Consider the following 8298-nt stretch of genomic DNA (forward strand, 5'->3'; position numbering starts at 1 on the left):
AATGAGTCATGCCTGTAAGGGCTCCTGGACTTCTCAGGTAGATAAGACCACATCAGCCTGTGTTTGTCTCTTGAGGTCTTGAAATTACTTTCTGTCTATAATTAAAATAAGTGAAATGTAACCTTACCCAGGAAGGATCCCTAATTTTGGCACTATTCTAAAACATGAAGCAAAGGCTTGGTTTCTGAAGCACTACATGGTCCTTCTGGAGGGGAGCTATATACAATTGCAGCCAAGTCTTTTATGGTCATATAAGTCAAGTCCCACAAACCTTATTTGGGACTTGGTCACTGGGCTGAAGTATCTCCAACAGAAGCCTACTCCTGAGGGATCGGAATACAACATACAGGCCAGGAAAACTCAAATGAAATATTTACTTGTTTACTTGTGATGGTGACAATAGTAAAGTCAGAGTTTCTGAATTAAGGTTGAGGAGGGAAAGATGAAGGTTAAAATTGAGAAGTAGCACTTTATATCAGGACTGAGAGTTTAGGTAATAGCACCATCTTCGCATAAGCCAAGAGGTCAGAAGTTAAGTAACTGGCATTTTCGTCATCTCTCACTTGTTTTGTTAGGCCCCCTGTTTTCCTCTTTCTCAGTTTTGATAAAGCACTTTCTCCTATATCTACCTAAAAAAAAAGGTATATGTGGTGAGAATTTTTGAGAACTTGTAAATCTAAATGTGTTTTTATTTTACCCTTCTAACTTCATTGATAGTTTGTGTGGGTATAGAATACCAAGTTAAAAGACAGAGATTCATTATTTCCTAGTCTCCCTCTTGTTCTTGAAAAGTTTGATACTACTTTAAGTCCTGATTTTCTTCCTCCTATTAATTTTCTCTGCTTTCTCTTCTGGGACTCTGGAATTGAGATGCTAAAATTGCAGTCTTTATCTTTTAACTTTTTCATATGTATATGAAATACACACATATATATGAAGTAGACTATTTCAGGTATTTTGCGATCTTTGAGGATCAACAAAGAAGTGAATGTGGACAAAGAAAAGTAAGTGAAGGAAGCAGTCTCAAATATATTTGTCCTAATTGATTGTTCTAAACATGTCAGAGAGTCTTACTTTAGTAAATGATCTTTGACAAATAAGTAGAAGGAAAGAATAATCTTTTTGATAAACTCAATAATTTTTCTTTTTTGCTCTGAATATAATCTATTTTATCTTTAGCTCTGAAAACTTTGGGTGAGCCACTCAGCCTGTGGATTTTTATTTCCTGGATATAAAACAAGATATTGAGTACATGTAATCCTTCATGTTACATTTGGCTCTAAAATCTAATCTTGCATGGGATTATCTCAATACTAATTAGTACTTCTGTACTTCTGTTAGAAGAAGGCTAGGGATACAGAGAGGAAGTGAAAATTAAATCAAGTAATACTGTACTCATTCAGCCTCTCTAGGAGAAGAGTTGGTTAGAAGAGACCCATGCATATCATCTATAGATGAAGTTCTTCTGTTTTTCATATGCAAAGAGAAAAATATTACAGATGCTACCCAGCCAAGGTGGTTTTCAGCTGATGAATATAAGTGAGATTTTAATATATGGTTATGATCATTTCAAATTAATAAAACATTTTCACTTGATGAATATAAGTGAGATTTTCATCTATGGTTATGATTATTTCAAATTAATAAAGCATTTGGAGCACTTAAAGTACAAGTATATGGCATGGCTATCACAGGCATTGAATGAGTACTCTTAGTAATAAAGCTATATGGAACAAGTTCTTAAAATCAAATCCATTCTCAGCAGTTTCTATCCAACACTTTTAACATACCTGTTGCAAGCAAAGCAAAGAACAGTATTTGCCCTGACCTATCTTTCCAAGTTTATATTTTATTACTTGGCTCTCTACATTTACTGTATACCACTCAGTATATTTTAAGCTTTTATGTGTCCTGTGTCTTTTGTTTCTGTTACCTGGAATCCTTTCACTGCCACTGCCCTCTCTTCCTCATGTCACCATGTCACCGGACTCTGGTTACCAAAATCCTACCCATCCATGGAGGCCCATATTGAATATTTCCTTGCTCAAGCAGCATTCCTGATTGTCCCAAGAAACTCAACTCTTCTCTCCATTAAAGTTCATGACATACTGGGGTGCTTGGGTGGCTCAGTTGGTTAAGCATCTGACTTCAGCTCAGGTCATGATCTTACGGTTCGTGAGTTCGACCCCCAGGTCAGTTTCTGACAGCTCAGAGCCTGGAGCTTGCTTCGAATTCTGTGTCTTCCCTCTTCTCTCTGCCCCTCCCCTGCTTGCTCTGTTTCTCTTTCTCTGTCAAACAAAAAAAAAAAACCTTACCAAAAAGAAATCAAAGTTCATGACACATTATTTGTACCTTTCAAATAATACGATTTTATTCTTTTTGTACATATACTTTCCTAGCTGCCTTTTACATTGTAAGTTTCTTGAGGGCAGAAACTGTGTCTTTCTCATCTGCATATATCTACTATACTTAGTGGGAGACTCTCAGTAACTCTTGTTGAAATGAATTTCATAAAATACATCTGCAGGCAAAAGTCTATAGTCTTATTAAAAAACAAAACAAAACGAAAACCCCCAACAAAACCTTTTGAGTGTTTATACGGAAACATGTATATGTACCCTTCTTAAAAAGAGTTATATTCCTGTATAAAGCTATTTCCCATTCTGTTAGAAATGACTATCAACCTTTCTATTTCTCCTTTTTATTAGCAGAGACTTTCCACGTTTATCAGGTTTTGATGACTAGGATTATTTTCATTGGGTAAGTCATTAAAGTTAAATTTGATACTCCTTAAGAAAAGTATGCCCCACACCCTCCACAACCAACAAAATAACCCATAAGGTTAGACTGTTAGCTTCAAAATGGTTTTCATTAGTTAGCTGGCTTAAAACTTGCTCTCATGTTTTGAGCGTGTCAGTCCACAAGAAAGGGCAAGCCAGGTGGAATGGAAGCCAGTCCCCCTCTTTTATTAGCCCAGCCAGGATAAACGTCTTAGGAGAAATTTTCCAAATATTTATTTTAACTTTCTTGTGTTTTGGAAAACCAGCAGCTTCAAAAAAACCTAATAGGATATTGTCCTGTATCTAAACTTTAGATTGACCTTATTTGAAGGGTTAAAAAAATCTATTTAAGGAGATTTTTGGAAGGCTTACTGATGGAAGTCTGAGCTACAAGTCATGGGTTCATATTTCATTAGTCTTCATGCTGCTTGTCATCAGTAAATCTGGCTATGAACATTTGTCTGGTCCTATGAAAATAACAACACTCTTGCCTTTATTTCTATGATTTAGCTTCCATTAAACTGAGACAACTGAGACTTAGACATATTTTTTTTTTTAGGCATAGATTAGATGACCAGAAGTGTAATGTTAAAATTTTTCTTTTGGGAAATAAATTTATCGGCCTCTGTAAGGGGCCATGGTTAAATCTGCTTGTTTATTTGGAAAATTCCTTAGAACATATGGAATGTATGTAATGAATTTCTCCAATGAATAACAACAATGTGAAAAATCTTGGGATTTTAAATATTGTCAGTATATTTTATAAATTTTTTTATATTTATTTATTTTTGAGAGAGAGAGAGACAGAGTATGAGCCAGGGAGGGGCAGAGAGATAGGGAGACATAGAATCTGAAGCAGGCTCCAGGCTCTGAGCTGTCAGCACAGAGCCCAACACAGGGCTCAAACTCACGAAACACGAGATCATGACCTGAGCTGAAGCTGGACACTTAAGTGACTGAGCCACCCAGGTACCCCTGTCAGTATATTGTATATCATACCAAAGAATTTATCTCTAATCATCATTTTAATTATTTATTTGGCAGGGCAACTCTAAGATAAGTTCAGAAAGTATACATTATATACTTTCATATATATACATTCATATATAATTTATTTCATTGAAAGAAATCTGATATGTGCTATCCTTCTCTGATATGTGAATTGGAGAACTCTTTTTTTAGTAGCTGTTTTTTCAAATTTAATCTAGAAACAAACTGCATCAAGCTTGGTGCTAAAAGTCTATCTGATGAGAATCTTTCCAATTTTATTTTTATATTTAGATTTATAGATAGGAGATTACACATCAGTCACATTTCAAATTGAAGTAGCATTTCAAAATAAAGGGTTTCTTTTCATGTTTGTTTTAGTAATGTGGTTTTGCCTGTGTTGAATATAGGGTAATACTCATTTGTCTGCGTACAAGTAACTAAATACCCAATCTTCAGATTAACATTGAATTTCCAGTGCTGCTTGTTTGATGTCCTTACGTGGCTGAAACCAAGTAAGCTCCATATTGCTTGATTGTACTGTTCATCTGGCTTCCTGCCACGTAAATGGATGTATTAATACTCAGTTCTCGAGAGTGTTGTGAAGTTCACTTAATTAATGTTTATAAAAGCTTCTTGAAATTGTCTGCTGAAAGAGATTACATGAGTTAAAATTATATAAAAAGCAAACATGTTAGAGCACTCTAGAAATTGTTGCTTAGCAAAGATGAAAGTGCCCTGAATATCTATTAGCTGTGTCTGAATCAATGACTTCTGGTTTCTTTAATTTATTATAGTATTTTATGGCTAGTACATAAAGATGACTTAAAGGTGCATCATCTCTGTTCATAGTGAAGAATCCCTTATGAAATTTTGGTCAAAGAGGTTTAGATAAAGCATTTGTCTGGTGTTCATTCAGGCAGAACATTTAAATCAAAGGTTTCATAAAAAGTAAAATGTTACCCAGAAGATTCCTTCCTGCTCTTGAGTGTGTGCACCTGGTAGGTGTTCTAGTTGTTCCCCAACATCTAATCTAAATTTTTTCCCCCGTAGCAATAAAAAGCCTAATTTTCTCTGGGCACATGGCCATCCCAAATAAAGTGTATGTATTGTCTACCATTCTTACAGCTGGATGTGGCCTGTGATAACTACGCTCTAGCCAGTAGGATGTGGACAAAAGTGATCTGTGAAACGTACAGATTTTATCCTTAAAAGGAAGGAGTGCCTTTCTTTTTCTATTCTTTTATCCTGCTACTTGGAATGTAGATGTGGTGACAAGCCATCTTGCACATGTGAGTGAAGAAAACCTAAAACAAGACAAAAGGAGCTTGGGTCCCTGAGCAACTCACAGACGAGAGCTGCCATAGTTCTAGACCTTATAAGGCCTACATCTGAATGTGTTTTAGACATAATTAGTCATGGGACACCTGAGTGGCCTAGTCAGTTAAGCATCCTACTCTTCATTTTGGTTCAGATCATGATCTCAATGTCACGGGATTGAGCCCCTTGTCAGACTGTGCTGAGTGTGAAGCCTGCTTGTGATTTTCTCTCTCTCTTTTTCTCTCCCTCTCTACCCCTCTTTCTCAGTTGCACTCTTTCCCTCTAAAATAATAATTAAAAAAATCCCAAAGACATAATTAGTCTTGGTTATAAACCACTAACTATATCCTAACTTATGCCTCTCTTTTCAGGTAGCAAGAGGGAAGAAAAATGATTAAATTTTCAGACTTTACACCAAATTACCCAATCATGGATCAAGTTTTATTGAAAAATCAACTGAATTTTTATTTTTGTTTTGGGTACATTAAAAACTTTAAATTTGGAGATATCACTCCTCATCCTAAAATGGATAGAGAAGATTTTTTTAATTGTACCTGAAAACAGACTAGGAAGCTCTACTTCGAAATGACTTCATCCTCTGAAAGCCCCAAACATTATATAAAAGTAGTAAAACTGAAAAGAAAATATCTTAATTAAAATTAGAAGATTCTGATATATTAAACAAACCATCCTGACTGACCTGTCTATTTCATTCTTGTGCTTAATGGCTTAGTGGCAATAATTGATTCTTTTGTTTTCATTTTTTTAAAGTTTACTTATTTATTTTGAGAGAGGGAGAGAGAGAGAGAACATGAGCTTGGGAGGAGCAGAGAGAGACAATCCCAAGCAGATTTCACAGTGTCAACACGGAGCCCCAATGTAGGGCTTGAACCCACGACTCACCAGATCATGACCTGAGCTGAAACCAGATACTTTACTGACTGAGCTACCCAGATGCCCTTGTAACTGATTCTTTTAAATGGTAAAACCCAACAGAGTTTGCTGTACATTGTTAAAAAAAATCGATGATCTCTATTCTAAATTCCTTCAGAGTTCACAATTTATTCAGAGTTCAGGAAGGTGACCCTACTATATCAGATGCTTTTTCAAGTATTGTTATGCCCAAGATTTCAATATCATCTCCAAAAACCAACCATCAGGGAGACCTAGTCACCCATGCAAAAGCAAAGGGCTTTATTACGGGTTTAGGCTTGCTGGACCTAAACTCGGGCTCACAGACTTTACTGGTGTGGTGGATCCATACTGAGAGCCCTGGACAAAGGCAGGGTAGGGCCTTTATGGGCTTGGGAAGGGGGAATTACAGGAAATTGTGACACAGGTACAGTGATCCAATCATTATTATACAATATTATTGACAACAGGTTTAACCATTCACATTGCCTAGAATATTCGTTACTTTTGGCGGGACCCAATCACAACATTTAGAGTGTTAACCAATTACAGAGTGGACCCAGAACCCAGGACCCTCATGTAGGGTGTAGCTTCTACCTCTAGGCCTGCCCTTAGAAATGTTAAGGGTGTTAGCTGGCCTTTCCTGATTGGATGTTACAAGGGTGGTCCCTCCTGCCTTGGGCAATGTGTGCCCTTCTATTGTCTAATGATTAGAGTCAGTTTGGTTCAGACCTGCGTCCTTACAGTATATTATCATTTACTTTTTAAGTAATTTTTGCTTCCATGTAAATGGAAAATATGTCTTTTTAAAATTTTTGGCCAAATACTTATGTCAATGACCCTGTGCATATAGCAAAATAAGCTAAAGGTCAAGTATTAGTATTAGTATAAATACATTTCTGGTTTATTATCCTAAATAAACATAAGTGGCATGTTTATGATGATATTTATATTCTTCACAATTTTTGACTACTAGAAATTCTTCTTTACAGTAGTACCCCCTTAATTCAGAGGATATGTTCTAGGACCCCCAAGTGGGTATTAACATGAATCAAAGGAAAATATTACATGAACTTTTACCTAAAACTAGTGATAGTATGAACCCTATACATACACTGGTTTCCTCTGCATACATACCTATGATAAATTTTAATTTATAAATTAAGGAAACTAAGAAATTAACAACAATATCAAATAATAAATAGAATAATTATAACAATATACTATAATAGATGCTATGTGAATATGGACTATCTCAGAATATCTTATTGTATTGTACTCATTCTTCATGTGATGATGTGAGATGATAAAATGCCTATGTGATGAGATAAAATGAGGTGAATGATGTAGGTAGGCGTCGTGACATAGTGTTTGGCTACCACTGCTCTTCTGACAATACATCAGAAGGACTATCTGCTTCCAGACACAGTTGACCACAGGTAACTGAAAACACTGAAAGCTAAACTGCAGGTAAGTGAGGTAGAGGGCTACATATTTACATGTCATTAAGGCATCATTAATTTCTTTCACTGAAAGTAAAGTATTGCTGTGTAACAAAGCACCCCGAAATGCAATGGCTTAAAAACATAACAATTATTTTGCTCACAAATCTGAAATTTGGGCAGTATTCAGAGGGGACTGCATGAGGGGACTGCTCATTTCTGCTCCATGAGGCATTAGTTAAGACAGGTCCATTGAAGCTGGAGGACCTATTTGTAAAGTGGCTCACTAAAATGCCAGGCGAGTTGGTGCCAACTCTGAGCTGGGAGGTTAGCCAGGACTATAAGCTGTGGCCTTGGTTCATTTCCCTGTTGACATCTCCATGATGCTGCTTGAATTTTGTTCTATCCTGGTGACTAATTCCCAAGAGTATGTATTTGAAAAGATAGAAAGAGGAAGCTTCCAGTACCTTAAGGATTGGTCCTGAAAACTGGCACAGCACCATTTCTGTCATGTTCTGTTGGTCAGACAGTTGCAGGGCCCACTCAGATTCAAGAAAAGGGGCATAAATCTCATGAATCTGATTTTACAAATGTCAAAAAAATTTCTTTAAGTATTCTCAACGTCATCTCCAGTATTAAAAATTTTCCAGGGGACCTGGGTGGCTCAGTTCGCTGAGCATCCAACTTTGGCTCAGGTCATGATCTCACAGTCTGTGAGTTTAAGCCCTGTGTCAGGCTCACTGCTGTCAGCACAGAGCCTGCTTTGGATCCTCTGCCCCACCCTCTCTTCTCCTTACCCATTCATGCTCTCTCTCTCTCACAAAAAACAAACAAACAAAAAAATCCCTAAACATTTT

Source organism: Suricata suricatta, chromosome 2 (genome assembly GCF_006229205.1).
Source record: "Suricata suricatta isolate VVHF042 chromosome 2, meerkat_22Aug2017_6uvM2_HiC, whole genome shotgun sequence".
In the NCBI taxonomy this organism is placed as follows: domain Eukaryota; kingdom Metazoa; phylum Chordata; class Mammalia; order Carnivora; family Herpestidae; genus Suricata; species Suricata suricatta.